Here is a 16,198-nt window from a genome sequence, read left to right on the forward strand (position 1 = left end):
CTTTTCGTAAGCCGGTTTGTGTCCTTTGTACACGTACGAAGATATGAAATGTTACATCTTGGATTAATCCCAATATGGGAGAGGAGACTTCGCAAATAATTTTGCTGTTGTTCCAACAAGCAGTTGAAATGAATTTTTTTTGGCAAATAATAATGCCACTGTCAGGGACAGATACAGGGCAGAGGCACAAAACATTATTATCATTCTATTTGGGAAAAGAAGACTTGAGAGTTGAGACCCTGAGCTGTTAGCGTGATTGATGTCATCAATAATTCATAGTGATCTGATCAATTCAAAATTCATACCAATTGCGACAGAAGTAATAAAGTTCAGATTTCAGTGGGTGAGTTGGATAGGACTTCAGAGTTCAGACCAACACGTTTGGGGTTCCTGTTCGTTGAAAGTAACTTATGCAACATATTCAGGCATCCTTTGGGAGTATTATGAAACATGCAGTGCAAATTAGCTCGTTCCAGAGGCCAGAGTGTATGCGGTAATTGTCTAATTGATCCCTGATATGACGTCCTATGGCAGCGTGTCATGACATGACGTCATGAGCATCTCAGAACCATCATGGGCGAGCATTCGGATATGGACGAGCACGAAGTGGAACAGGCAAAGCGAGATGCGATAATCAAAGGGAATAGCTTTAGTAAGGTCCGTCTATTTCCTCTGTGGACGAAAAGAATGGAACCAGGGCCGTTGAGGATAAAATAGGGACACACGAGGAAAACGCTGGGAGACAAACCTATCTACTTTTCTGTATCTCTGATTGAGCAAGCTCAGTCGAGTTCACATTTGATCAGGTTGATTGCGTTCAGAAGGTTGCATCTGTGCTGGTGATTAATGTTAACCGTGAAACAAGAGTGTGTTGGAAATATGTGTCTAAAAAACATTCAAGATTTTATTTGAAGGAAAAACATATTGATAAAAAATGATGCAAGCAAATAAAACAAGTAAGCAGGTAACATACTATCTAAAACAAGATTGCACAACAAAATTACTCAATGATCCCGCGCAGAACATAGTCGAACGTGTTGAAGAAGATGTTGCAGAATCACCAAGCGGTCGCATGAAAACGCTGCCCAAAAACATGATTGCCACCCCGTGCATGACTCTCGCAACAGTGGTTTCGGAGATCCCACTTTCCTTCAAGCCCGGTGCACGTCGAATTCGAAGGTCGACGAGGCGCAGCAGCAAGAGATTCAGCACAGCGAGTGGGAAGAGGAGCGTATAACAGCGTCCATTCAACCAGAACGTCTCCTGGTGTTATAGACCTTCGTAGTGCATCAGTTATCCCATTAAACAGGTTCATCAAGCAGTAGAAACTACCAATTTGAATGACAAAAACTACTGCCATCAAATTGTTGAAACTAACACACCTTATTGCTGTTTAAAACGGCAGTTTCAATCACATTGAATCGTCATTATCATGTTCAATCACATTGAATCACCATTAGGCTCAGCATAAAAAAATAGTAATTGCACAAACAACAAACTGTTGTACATGTACGCATCGTGCTCGTCACAAGTCACGCGAAAATACACGCGAGTTGTGCGTGCGTGGAGCAATAGCCTCCTTCTCTCTCATTTGCACCTACTTTGCATAGAGAGGAGAATCCCATATTTAAGCAAGGCAACCTCTCCTTGAATTAGCAATATGGGACTAAAGCTTGTGCATGCTTTGGAATTTTCATATTGGACCACATATGGACCTAAATCCAACAGAGTGTCCTTGACAATGGCTCGATGTTCTGTGTGTTCTGCAGGACGGGCTGCGTTCCAATATTAGCCTGATACTCGGATGATGTTCCTGTTGAAGCCTTCAAGGATTGAGTTCCTGCAGTCTCGGTCCTCTGATGATCTGTTGCAGCCGTCCTCTTGGGCGTTGACTATGGCTTGCTATTGCATCCCTCGATGATTCAGGGATGTTTGGATACCAGGTGCTAAACTTTAACCGTGTCATATCGGATGTTCGGATGCTAATTAGGAGGACTAAACATGAGTTAATTATAAAATTAATTGCAAAATCCCTAGGCTAATTCGTGAGACGAATCTATTAAGGCTAATTAATTCATCATTAGCAAATGGTTACTGTAGCACCACATTGTCAAATCATGGACTAATTAGGTTTAATAGATTTGTCTCGCGAATTAGACTCCATCTGTATAATTAATTTTGTAATTAGCATATATTTAATATTTCTAATTAGTATCAGACATGTGATGTGACAGGTGATAAATTTTAGCACGTGGGAGCCAAACAGGTCCTCGTTGGGGTTGATACTGAAGTCAGCAACAACTCAAGTCTCGATATGCCGAGTTGATCAGTGTACAGATGGCAGTTCGACTTGGCTAGGTCTTCTGGGTCCAACGGTGACAGTTGATTCCCCGTTTGCAGACAGTGTCCAAATTAAAACCAATGGAGGGGGAGGCAAACACATTCATTCTTTTGCTTGTCTGTTCAAGCGACCGGGCATTACATTGTGCGAGAAACAGGTTGATCTATTTCAGCCATAGTTTATTTGTCAACATGCTTTGGTAGTTGGTTCTTGGTACACGACAGAGCTGTGTATTTGTACGGATGGAGGCAGATAGCGAACGCGCTGGGACCCGAAGCTTTACGCCAGCGGCGCACATGGTTGGGGCCAGCTGCTGGCTGCCTGCTGCTGTTGCAGCTGACCCAACAAGCCGCTGAGGTTGGACCCACGACAGTCTGGCACCTGAGGTTGGGCCAAATTGTAGTAATTAGGCTGCGTTTGATACAAGTTGCGGAGCTAAAGTTTAGCATCTTAAATTTTAGCATCTTAAATGGAGGGTTAAAGTTTAGCACATTAGGATATTAGGATGTTTTGATAGAGTGCTAAACTTTAGCATCTTTGGTGGCAAATGACATCTCTTCTTTTTATGCACCAACTTTTTGGCCGGTTGTAGCGCTGCCCCTCTAACTTATCTCTTTTTCTCTCATTTGACCGGCATCATTTCCAAATAGTGAAGGAGAAATACATTTAAATAGCACAACCATACACATTCAAATATTTCCATTGTCCAATAAACATGAAATAACAAAGAATACAGTGCATTGTCAATATCCTTACAACACAACCATACACATTAGCTATGATCTATTGTACAAACCATTAGCTATTTCATCACGAAATTCGTTCATGTTACGATCTTCGTCCCCTGCTTGGGTATTCGTCCATGTCCTTGAGAGTTTGATGGTTCGACGAAAGGAATAAAATTTTCATCACGATTGCACATATCAAAGGCCCCCTATCGGCAATAGCATTCTCTCGATGAAATTGTGAATTGCCATGCATGCTACTATTATTTTGCTTTGCTTGTGCATTGGAAAACTTGGTATATCCAATAAAATCCTCCACTAAATCTTCAAAACTCCAAAAGATCTCTTGATATCATTTCTAAGGGACGAATGTGCGTAATTAAAGGTCTCTCCCATACCTTTTAACATTGGGCCACTTTGAAACTCTGGGAGATGGTACTTCGTACCCTTGTACGGTGCAAGGGAACCGGGAAAACCATACACTCCGTCACATTCGTACGCCTTCTGAAAAGACGTGCCGACGGTGATGACCCCGTTGGGCCCCGGCAGCTTGAGCTTGAGGTAGGTGTAGTTGGGATGGTCATGAACTTGGCATAGCATGGCCGCCCCAAGATGGCATGGTAGGTCCCACGGAAACCCACCACCTCGAAAGTGAGGGTCTTTTTCCTGAAGTTGGAAGGAGTCCCGAAAGTGACAGGTAGGTCGATCTGCCCGAGGGGCATTGCCCGTTTTCCCGGCATGATGCCGTGGAACGACGCCTCACTGGAACGGAGATGGGATCAATCGATCCCCATGGCATCGAGAGTCTCGGCGTAGAGGATGTTGAGGCCGCTGCCACCATCCATGAGCACCTTGGTGAGGCGCTTTGTGCCGACGATAGGGTCGACGACGAGGGGGTAGGGTCCTGGCTGCAGGACATGCCCCGGGTGGTCAGACTGGTCAAAGGTTATGGCGGACCTTGACCAGTCGACGAAGGTTGGCGTAACGGGGTCGGCCGTGTAGACCTCACGGCGTTCTAGCTTTCGGCAGCGCTTGGAGTCGTAGGCCGCCGGCCCACCGAAGATCATGAAGCAACCGTCCATGTTGGGGAAGCCATCTTCCTTCTCTCCGACGTCCTTCTTCTCTTCCTCTTCGGGCTTCCGTCTCCGGTCACCCTTCACCGGGTTGCCCACAAAGTACCTCTTCATGAAGTTGCAATCCTTGTAGACGTGCTTGGCAAGGAACTCGTGGTTTAGGCACGGTCCCTCAAGCAACTTGTCAAAGAAGCTGGGGGTGCCATCAGGAGGCGGCTATCCCCGTTTTCGCTCGGTAACGGCCACGAGGGGAGCCTCGTGCCATTGCTTGTTCTTCTTCTTCTGCTGGCGGTTGGAGGTGCCCTCGTCGGCGTCCTCCTCCCGCTTTGCCTTGCCCTTGGAGCAGTCGAAGATCACCCTGACGGCCTCTTCGCCCGAGGCGAAGCTGGTGGCGATGTTGAGGAGAACCTCGGTGGTCCACGGGCCCCTTCGTCCCAGCTTGTGGACCAGGGGCCTGCAGGAGGTTCCCGCTAAGAAGGCTCTGATGACATCGGCATCGGTAATGTTGGAGAGCTCGGTGCGCTTCCTGGAGAAGCGCCAGATGTAGTCCCGGAGGGACTCATCCGACCCCTGGCGGCAGCTCCGGAGGTCCTAGGAGTTTCCGGGGCGCATGTACGTGCCCTGAAAGTTTTCCACAAAGATTTCCTTCAGGTCGTTCCAGTTACGGATCCGACCTGATGGAATGTGCTCTAGCCAGGCTCGTGCCGAGTCGGCCAAGAACAACGAGAGGTTGCGAATGATGAACAGGTCGTCATCCGCCCCACCGGCCTAACAAGCAAGCCGGTAGTCGCTGAGCCAAAGCTCGGGGTTCGTCTCCCCGAAGTATTTGGCCACATTGGTGGGCTGCTTGAAGCGCGCTAGGAACGGCGCATTCAGGATGCGCGCGGAGAAGGCCTTGGGCCCTGCTGGGTCGAGGCTTGGGCTCCAATCTTCTTCGCTATCGTAGCGGCCACCACGGTGGACGTGGTAGCCGCAGTCCGCTCCATCCTCCCTGTCCGGGCGGGAGCGCCTCCGTGCGTCCAAGGTGTCGCGAGCATCGTGGACGGGACCAACGCGCCGGTGGACGGATGGTGCCCCACCGCCTACAGGCGGTGGGGTCTGTCGAGCGGGCGCAGCCCAGTTCCCCCCAGGGGAAGGCTGGTGGAGGGACTCCCCACGCCTTTTAGGAGGCGCGGTGGGCACTGCCCTGCTGACATTGTGCCTGCGTCACCCGGACACGGAGCTCTCTGCCTGCTGGACTACAGCGCACTCAAGCAAGTTGCGTACCTCTTGGTGAGCCTGTCACTCCTCGGGCGTCGCTCGCTCAGGGAGTCGTTGGAGTAAGGCCGGTGCAGCAGCGATGTTCTGGCTACCACATGCGAAGAGTTGAGGACAATCCTCGTCCTCGCAGATGCACCGCTGGACATCGTGCGCCTGTTGACGTGCTCCGCCTTCGTTGCAAGGGCGCTCGACCTCCTGATTGAGCGCCGCGCGCGCCTCCGGCAGACGTGGTCGCTCTGGAACCCTGGCGAGGGCCCCAGTTGTAGTTGCGGTGTGCGGTGGGGGAGTGCACTGCCTCCCTTCGGTGTCGTTGTCGTTGGATCCCTCGGAGTGCACGTTAGCCATGAAGCACTCACGCGAGGGGTGGTGGCTCCCATTGTCGGAACAAGCATCAGAGGTTGTCCCTATCACGCCCACAAACTCGTTGTTTGCAGGTGGCACGATCATAGATCGTGCCAGGAGATGATCGTAAGTCGCCGCGGCATTGCGCAGGCCAAGGGGCCACTCCTCCGAAGGAGGCCCCGTGGTGCGCGCCCGGCGGCTCACCACCATTCCGGCGGCAGAGCCGGAGGCGATGGGGTGAGCGGGTAGGACGAGGAGAGGAATTAGCTCGATTCCTTCTCCCGTGGGGAGCCGGGAGTGAAGCCGATGTCGCGGTTGGCCATCCGAAGCCGGTGATGATCGTCGTACGTGCAAAGGTCCCCTACCTGGCGCACCAACTGTCGTTGTCAAGAATTACGAGTCAAGACTACAGCAAGTGAATTTGTTTCTATGTGCGTAAGGCTCGGATGGTTGCGTGAGAGGACATGGGATTTATATTGGTTCGAGTAGGAATAGCCCTACGTCTAGTGTGGGAAGCTGCTCGTGTTACTCACGCAGGGTTTGCAGTAGGGGTTACAAACAGGCGAGAGAGGGAAGCTGGTCCCAAATCTCTGTGGGTGTGCACTAATGCTCGTGAGGAGAGAGTGTGAGTTGGGGGGTGTTCGGTTACTTGAGAGCCGTCCCTGTATCGGGCCTCTTGGTCCTCCTTTTATAGCGCAAGGAGGGCACATGAGTTACACTTGATCCTGGAGCCGAAGGGGAGTGAAGAAGGTGTCCAGGGAAGTAACAGCGCAGGGAGAAAGACCGAGCCTCCGGGGTCATCGCATTCCCTCCCGGTCTCTGTCCTCTGTCAGCATGATCACCGGAGGGGGATGGTTGTCTGTCTCCGGTCGGCCATTGTAGCCGGGCATGCGAGATATGCGTGGCGACCGTCCGCTGTAGCCATGCGTGATGATGATGATGTTTGGCCACTGTAGTTGTGCACGTCGTGGAGGGCGGTCGACCCCTGTAGCCTCGTGTGCTGACCGGGAGGCGCGGCCAACATGCCCCTGCCGTCGGGCCGTGCGGTAAACCGGATGGCGCTCCCTCCATTGCTAGGCGGTGTGGGCAATGAGTGCCCTATTACGAAGGCCACAGGGGAGAGTTAGGACGGTGCCGCTGTAGCCCCGTGCGGTCGTGGCTACAGTGTATCGCCTGAAGACTGTGGTGTTGGGATACGAGGTAGGCTACACTAGCGCAAATAAAAAAATTTCTACCGCGTAAACCAGAAAAACTGTCGTATAAGGATCACGGGATTACCACTCGACACACTGGTGCGGAAGATGTAGATTCGCGTCGATGCAGCGAAGTCGATCAGCGTAGTCGTATGTAGTCGATCACGTCAACGTCCAGCAGCTCCTCAGCAGCTCGTCCACGTGCAGCAAGATCTCCCTCGTGCCGTGGCTCGTCGTCGGCTCGTCATGGCTCGTTGGCGGCTCGTCGTGGCTCGTTGGCGGCTTGTCGTAGCTCGTCGGTGGCTCGTCCAAGTGCTGCAGGCGCAACACCTCCAAGGTATCCACACGTGCAGGGAGGAAGTGTCGCAAGCCGGACTGCTAGGTCCGTGAGTTGCAACAGGCGAGGGAGTGGGAGGCGTAGCAGATGTGTTTCGCCAAAAGGTGTAAACCCTAGGGCGCCCCCACCCCTCTATTTATAGAGGTTCCTAATAGGCCTTTGGGTTCGAGGCCCATTAGTACTTCTAAACCTAATCCAACTCGGATCACATCCGAATTGGGCTTCCAACCCCTTAAGTGTGTGACCCTATGGGTTCGGATACGTATAGACATGGCCCGAGTACTCCTACTCAGCCCAATAGTCAGTAGCGGCCTCTAGCAAGACGTGCCAACTCCTATACGCACACGAAGATCATATCAAATGAACCATCACAACATTATATACATGCTATTCGCTTTACCTCATGATATTTGGTCTAGCTTCAAGCCGACCACTCTTTCTCGATCCTATGATTCGGAATCCCTTTCTAGGTTAACTCTTAACCGTACGTAGCATGGTCATGCATTTTCGGATCCGATCACTCAAGGGGCCCAGAGATATCACTCTCAATCAGAGAGGGGAAAATCCCATCTTGATTGACCATGTCTCATAGCATGCTTCTTGACAATCCCGAAAGCTACCTTTATAACTACCCTGTTACAACATAGCATTTGATAGCCCATAAGTAAGTCGATCCACATCTTGAGTACATGCGACAATCTCAGGTCTAAGGACAAAGCGTATATGTTGTGTAAAGAGAGAACTACTTCTCGTGTTGGGTCAGTCCTAGCACATGTCTCCACATGTGCCCACATTATTAGTTCCACATCTCCATGTCCATGACTTGTGAAACATAGTCATCAACTAATACATGTGCTAGTCTAATATTCATGTGTGTCCTCATATGAACACCGACTAGGGACAACTTTAGAATAACCATACAAGTAAAGAATTTCACATACAATTCATGTAATTGTAAATCAATTCAAGTAGCCTTTAATGGATATTCAAGGAACACAATATAAATCATGGATACAAATGGAATATCATCATCTCTATGATTGCCTCTAGGGCATACCTCCAACATGTGGCGGGTCACGTCGAGGAGCGCGAGCGCCTTTCTGCGCGTCAGAGCCGCATTTCGAGTAGGCGTCCCATAGGTCGCATTTATGGCGAGGTCGGTGGGGGCCCACAAGATCCGCGCTCTCATCTGCTGGTTTGCGCCCACCCTCGGGCAAGGCGAATCCCTATCTTGTGAGCCCGGATGCGCCCGACCCCTAGCGCCTGGGGTCGGGCGCGTCCGACCCCTTGTGCTCGGGGTCGGGCGAGGCGGAGCCTTGTAGTGAGGGGTCGGGCTCGTCTGACCCTAGGACTATGGGTCAGGTGAGGCGGAGTGGAATATTTCCTATACGTGCCAGGCCGGCGGAGGTTATTGTCGCCGCAGGTGGGCCCGGGCCCTTATGACCAATGTTTAAGGAGTATAAGGAGGTCGTTAATATTTCCCCCCAACAGATAGTAAGAAAGACTCGCATGAGGCTTGAGGTTGTGGGTTCGAATCCTACGAACCACGCATGCACATATTACGCATGAAATTCGCGTGACTTGTAACTTGCGATGATGCATGTGTGCGGGACCTCCTGGCTGTTACAACGAGCTCCTCCTCACCTCCATATACGAGGAACATATCTTTAGTCCTTCTCAAGTACTTAAGAATGTTTTTCACCATTGTTCAGTGACTCTCACCTGGATCAGACTGGTGTCTGCTTGTCATACTTAGCGCATATGAAATATCTGGGCGAGTACTTATCATTGCATACATGATAGATCCAATAGCCGAGGCATATGGCACTCTACTCATGCGATCCCGCTCATCAGCAGTCGAAGGACACTGAGTCTTGCTGAGATGTATGCCATGTGACATAGGCAAGAACCCTTTCTTTGCCTCTTCCATGCTGAACCACTTCAACACTTTGTCAATGTAAGTATCTTGGCTTAATCCTATAAGCCTTCTTGATCTATCTCTATAGATCTTAATGTCTAGAATATATGCCGCTTCCCCTAAGTCCTTCGTTGAAAAACTATTTTTCAGTGTGAAGTCTTTACGGACTCAAGCATAGGAATGTTATTTCCAATCAGCAATATGTCATCCACATATAAGATTAGAAATACTACAGAACTACCACTAACCTTCTTGTAAACACAAGACTCTTCTTCATTCTTGGTGAAGTCAAACCCTTTGACCACTTCATCAAAACGAGTGTTCCAACTCCTAGATGTTTGCTTCAATCCATAAATGGACCTCTGAAGCTTGCATACCTTTCCAGCATTTTTCGGATCAAAAAAACCCTCAGGTTGTATCATATACACGTCCTCAGCTAGGTTTCCATTCAGGAAAGTTGTCTTGACATCCATCTACCATATCTCATAATCGAAATATGCAGCTATAGCTAGAATGATCCGAATGGACTTAAGCATCACTACGGGCGAGAAGGTCTCATCGTAGTCAACTCCTTGAACTTGTCAAAAACCTTTTGCGACAAGTTGTGCTTTATAGATGTGAACATTTCCATCCATGTCCTTTTTCTTCTTATAGATCCACTTGCACTCTATGGCTTTAACACCATCAGGCGGGTCAACCAAGTTCCAAACTTGATTGTCTCCCATGGACTCTATTTTGGATTGCATGGCACTCTGCCATTTTTCGGAGTCTGGGTCCATCATTGCTTCTGCATATGTCGCAGGCTCATCATTGTCCAACAATAATATTTCCCGCATTTCGCGGAGCCTTGCCGACCTTTGTGGTTGTGGCGGTGCCATGGGTATCTCAACTTGTTCTTCTACGTTAGCATCACTCATTGAGTCTTGCCCGATCGGCTCATCTTGAAGTTCTTCAAGGTGCACTTTCTTTCCACTCTTTTCTCCTTTGAGAAACTCTTTCTCTAGGAAAACCCCGTTCCGAACGACAAACACTTTGCCCTCTGACCGGTTGTAGAAATAATATCCCAAAGTTTCCTTTGGATATCCCACGAAAATGCACTTATCCAACTTGGGTGTGATCTTGTCCGATTGAAGTCGCTTGACAAACACTTCACATCCCCAAATCTTTAGAAAAGACAGACTGGGAACCTTTCCAGTCCACATCTCATATGGTGTCTTAACTACGGATTTAGATGGTACCCTATTAAGTGTGAAAGCTGTTGTTTCTAGAGCGTATCCCCAAAATGACAATGGTAGGTCCGACTGGCTCATCATTGATCGAACCATGTCTAACAAAGTTCGATTACGTCGCTCGGGTACACCGTTTCTCTGAGGTGTTCCAGGCGGCGTAAGTTGTGGGACAATTCCGCGACTCTTTAGATGATTGCTAAACTCGTGGCTCAAATACTCGCCTCCACGATCAGATCGTAAGGCCTTTATTTTCTTGCCACGCTAATTTTCAACTTCATTCTGAAATTCCTTGAACTTTTCAAAGGTTTCAGACTTGTGCCTCATCAAGTAGACATAGCCATATCTACTAAAATCATCAGTGAAAGTTATGAAGTATTGGAATCCTCCTCTATCCGTCGTCCTCATTGGTCCGCATACATCGCTATGTACGAGTTCCAACAAGTCTACTGCTCTCTCAGGAAAACCTGTGAAACGCGTCTTGGTCATCTTGCCTATCAAGCAAGCTTCACATGTCTCGTATGATTCAAAATCAAACGAAGTTAGAAGTCCATCAGAATGGAGCTTCTTCATGCGTTTTTCACTTATATGACCCAAACAACAATGCCACAAATAGGTAGGACTGAAATCATTAGGCCGAGACCTTTTAGCACTTATGTTACAGACAGGTGAACCATCAAGATTTAAAACAAACAATCCATTCACAATGGGTGCAAAAGCCATAAACATATCATTCTTAGAGGTCACACAACCATTGTTTTCACTCGCAAATGAATAACCATCCTTCATCAAGCATGAAGGAGACAAAATGTTTCGACTTAAACTAGGAACGAAATAACAATTATTCAACTCCATAATAAATCCTGACGGGAGGTGGAGTTGCATAGTCCCGACGGTCAACGCAGCAACTCTTGCATTATTGCCCACGCAGAAATCAACTTCTCCTCTTTCCACGCTTCTACTTCTCACCATTCCCTGCATCGAATTGCAAATATGAGCAACCGATCCGGTATCAAATACCTAAGAATTAATAATTGTATTAGCGAGAAATATGTTGTCTATAACATTAATAAGAAGTGTACCTGAGGTGGAAGTACTCTTACTTCCGCCATTCCTCAACGAAGCTAGGTACTGCTTACAATTTCTCTTCCAGTGACCAAGTTCATGACAGTAAAAGCACTCTTTGTCTAGAGCAGGTGTGATGGCCTCGGACAAAAATCCTTCGCGTCAATCTTAATCCGAGCCCATGATCACCTGTGTTAGTTTTTCCAAGCCTAAGTGTTCAACCTCCAGGTCTTCCGACCCCTGAGACCGACCCCTCCTTTCCGCTGGCCTCCAGTTCCGACCCCACCGACCCAAACTCACCCGCCGGATTTTCTAAGTCTTCCACAACACCTCCTCTTTTCAATCTGAGCAGTGGACCAACCGAGACTGACCGGTGGACCCGCAATCTTTTTCCCAGATCTCCTGGTGCAGATGCACTCGAGTGGCATGCTCGCTTCAGCGCTTTTCCGCCGCGTGGCTCAATTCCTCCGACACCTGCCGCACCGCCCCGTCGCCGGCCGCGACCAGGTGGATTCCCGTGCCCCTTTTCCCCAATTGCAGCGAAAGCCCTCTGCAACTTTTTCTGCAGCGCCTCGTCGCTTGCGCCCATCATCACCTCGCCGGACCCTCGGCTGCAAGTCCCGATGTTTCCCGGTTTTTCCGTCGCCCCTTCACAGTCGTGCTGCCTAGGTCCGCGCTACGCGACGATTCCTCCTCCGCCAACCCCGGCCCTGGCCGCGACAGCTCCTTTCCGCCTTGCTAGATCTGCGCCCCGACAGAGTGTTGCTTCGCGCTCGCCCGCGCAGCAGCAGCCCGCCTGACCTCTCACCTGAGCAACCTCGCTTCTAGCGCCGTTCCCTCTGTCACATCCATCATATCCACCGCACGACGATGCCCACATCCGCCAAAACTCAACCACCGGCAAGTCCCCGCCTGCGCCGCCCTGTCTCCAGTGCCCAATAGCTGAAGGCGTCATCCCCGAAGTCCTGCTCCACCGCCCTCGTCGCTCAATCGCCGCCCCGGCAGAGCACTCCATTGCTTCTTCCCCGACCTTCGTGCCGCTCCCCCTTCCCTCTTCCGCGCAGCTATAAAACGGGATGCGCAAGCCCCGCCAGAGTTTCCCTTGCCCTAGCTGCCATCTCCCTTGCTCCTCTGCTTCGTGCTCAAAGCGCTACAGCCTAAGTTCCTGAAGAACTCTCCTCTCCGCTCCCCAGCCGCCCTTCCCAATCCACCCAGCCGCTTGCTCCTCCGCGCTGTGCTAAAGCTGCTTGTTGTCCACAAGAAGCTCCGCCGCCGCCGGAGCACCGTCGGACGTCGCCCCCCCCCCCCAAGTCTTAGTGCTTCAGTCCTTCCGCTCAAGTCTGCTCCTTCCCGACCCCAAACTTTACTTGTGAGCCGAAGGTAAGCTGCCGACCTTTTTCCGCCTCGTCCGACCCCTTCTGTCCGCCCGACCCCTGTTCCGTCTTGCCCGACCCTGTTTGCTCGTCCGACCCTTTTTCCGCCTCGTCCGACCCCTTCTGTCCGCCTGACACTTTTTCCGCCTCGTCCGACCCTTCTGTTCGTCCGACCCTTTTTTCCGTCTTGCCCGACCCTGTTTGTTCTGCCGACCCTTGTTCGCTTCGCCCGACCCCTCTTATCCGCAAGACCCCGGTTCCGTCTCGCCCGACCCTGTCTGTTCCGCCGACCCTTCTCCACCTCGCCCGAGGGCTCGGCTATATCTTTTTCTTTGAACCGAGGGTGTATGTGTAAAACTTGGGGACCTTACAGCGTTGAGTCTGAGGACCCCTAGCACACCAAATCCTCTAGATTAAGGGTCAGATCATAAGTTCCTTTCCTCCGACCTTTACCTCTTGATCTCCACCAACTCCTTTGAACCTCCCCACCCTCCTGTAACTTGTCGCAAGTTTCTGGGCTCAGACTTGCAAGTGTTGTTGTTGAAATAACCGTCTAAATGCTAACTCTTGCATTGCATTTCGTGTAGAGCTGCGTCTTGCTGACGGCTACTACAAGCTGCACCCGGCGCCAGAAGACGACGGTGTAGCCGAGCTCCTGCCCCCAGAAGCCGAAGCTGCCCCAGAAGTCGAGCAGTTCTCTTCCTCTTTGCTCGAAGGCAAGCCCCGGATGCATGAAACCCCTATGTTTTCCAAACTTGCGCATGCCTTCTGCATCTTGTTTGTGCATTTACGTATAGGAGTTGTTTGCAACCATAGATATATAACTTAGATCCCTTGATTTGAACACTAGCTGTTGGACCGAGTAGCTGCTTTGCTTAAATAGGAAACGGTAAAAGTCGAGTGATTTCCTGTCACTCGCGAGTTGTAGGAGTTGCTTGTCTTCCTCCTGTCACAACTATAAGGACGATGGACGGGGCAGGGTTTTGGGTAACTCTTTGGTGGTCGGTTGATCGCCCTGTCTGTCTATGAAACTTGCTAAGGCCGGATCAAGTGTTTGAAAGTACTAACCTCATACTTAGTATGGGATGAGGAAGCCTAGTACCGGATTGAACCTAGACGTGAGCGGTCGCCCCATTGTTCTTGGAACGGAGTTTCCCCTGCTAGCTGTCGCACGTGGTGGCAAGCGTGGTCATAGAACAGCAGAGGCTGGGTCTGTGGAACCTTGCACCAGAGGAAATGGACCCGACATGGGTTAGGGGATTGATGGGGAAGGCCGACACAGGAAGCGACCTCCGGGTGGGCGGATGTCGTGAGGTTAGGTTCACCATGCATGGTTAAAGAACTCGAATCGATTCGTCTGCCTCTCACAGTTTGAGACTGCTTGATCGTTATGCTACCCTGAGTAAGAAAGAAATATGATGATGACATGGTCTTGATGATGTTATATATATATATATATATACCTTTTGGTTGGTTCTATGTTTGCTTAGAATAAGTTGCTAACTTAGACCGGATAATGAACTTAGAACCGGAGCTAAAACTTGAAATAGGGATCTACCTAGTGCTTTTGGCAAACAAACCCCTCAGTCAAAGAGCCTTGCATGTCTAGAAGTGGTGGAGTAGTCACCCCCGGTCGGTTAAGTCTTGTTGAGCTTAGAAGCTCAGCCTTGTTGTGGCTTCCTTTTTCAGGTGATGTTGCTGCCTCTGAGCCTCCTCCTGTTGGCACTTGGCCGCCCCAACTGCCTCCGGGTTGGACGGTCGAGTGGGATCCCTCCTTGGACGGCGAGGAGAGGGATCAGTGATGCCCCGGTTGGCCTCACCAGGGATGTCCGACCCCGACGTTTTGCTTCCGCTAGTGGTTTTACCTTCTGTTGTTTTTCTTTTGAACCTTGTAAACTCTGGTGTTGGTTTTTATGGCCGAACTAAATGGTTAAGTTGTTTAACTCAGTGGACTTGTTGTATTCTCTGGAACCACTCACCTTCATGTGAGTTTGCTAACTCGATCCTGTTCAAGTGGTTAATCGGATGAAATCCGACGGCACTTCGTGTTAACTTGGCTTAGGCATAGGTGTCGCATGTTAGGCGGCTTAACCCTGTTTAATCAAGCTAATCCGAAGTGGATCCGCCACAGCAGGTCCAGGTCCTGCTTTAACCTTGGGCGCTGGGTTATGCTTGGACGTTCCAGCCTTGCCCTTCTTCTTCCAAAAATTGCCCTTCTTCTTAAAGCTAGGCTTGTTCTGTATAGCCATCACATGGCTGCTACTAGTGCTTTTCTTGATGTCAGCCTCTGTTGTTTTAAGCATGCCACACAACTCATTCAGACCCTTCTCCGTCCCATGCATATGGTAGTTCGAGATGAAGTTTCCATAACTAGGCAGAAGAGACGAAAGAATGAAATCAGTGGCCAACTCTTGGCCCAGTGGGAAGCCCAGCTTCTCCAACCGTTGAGTGTAACCAACCATCTTGATTACGTGTGGTCCTACTGCTGCGCCTTCTCCTAGCTTGCTCTCCACAAAGGCCTTAGACACATTGAACCTTTCAATCCTGGCCTGTGCTTGGAACATATCTCTAAGTACCACGATCATATCGTGCGCCTCATGGTTTGTTTTGAACTGCATCTGCAGCTCGGGTTCCATGCAAGCAAGCATAAGGCAGCTTACTTCGAGGTTAACATCACATGCTTTTTTTTAAGCATTCTTAGCAGCAGCAGGTGCATCATCAGCAGGTTCTTCTGATAGTGGGTTGTCTAGAATATCTTCCTTTTTCTCAGCTCTGAGAACAATTCTCAGGTTACGGATCCAATCTGAGTAGTTTGTTCCATTCAACTTGTCCTTCTCAAGGACCGAACGCAAACCAAATGGTGTAGTGCTGCTAGGTGCCATTTAATCTACAATAAAAGTAATGCAAAATACACTAAGACAAACGTATCCATGATAGAGCAAATCACATTAAACTATTTTAACAGAATCTACTGCCACTAAAATCAATATCCCTCTATTGATACTTAGTGATTCAGGATCCACAACTAACAAGTCTACTAGTGAGCTTTACCATCACCGCTAGCAAACAAGGTAGATCGGTAAGCAACTTCTTGCTAATCATATCACATATGACTCCTGTTGTTGGGTGACATCTCCATGTCTCAGTGCCCAACCTTTATGCCCCAAGGTCCTTAACCGTTAAGATAACCTTGTTAAGCAAACCAACCCTTATGTGTGTAAGTGTCCGACACAAACCCGTCTAGTCAAGGAAAACTAGTGGCACCCTAATTTCATAGACCCACCACTAATTGTACAAGACATGGGACAGTGCAAGTTTTAGTTGGGAGGGCATACTAACTTAAAC

The sequence above is a fragment of the Setaria italica genome, chromosome IV (genome assembly GCF_000263155.2).
Source record: "Setaria italica strain Yugu1 chromosome IV, Setaria_italica_v2.0, whole genome shotgun sequence".
Classification (NCBI taxonomy): Eukaryota; Viridiplantae; Streptophyta; class Magnoliopsida; order Poales; family Poaceae; genus Setaria; species Setaria italica.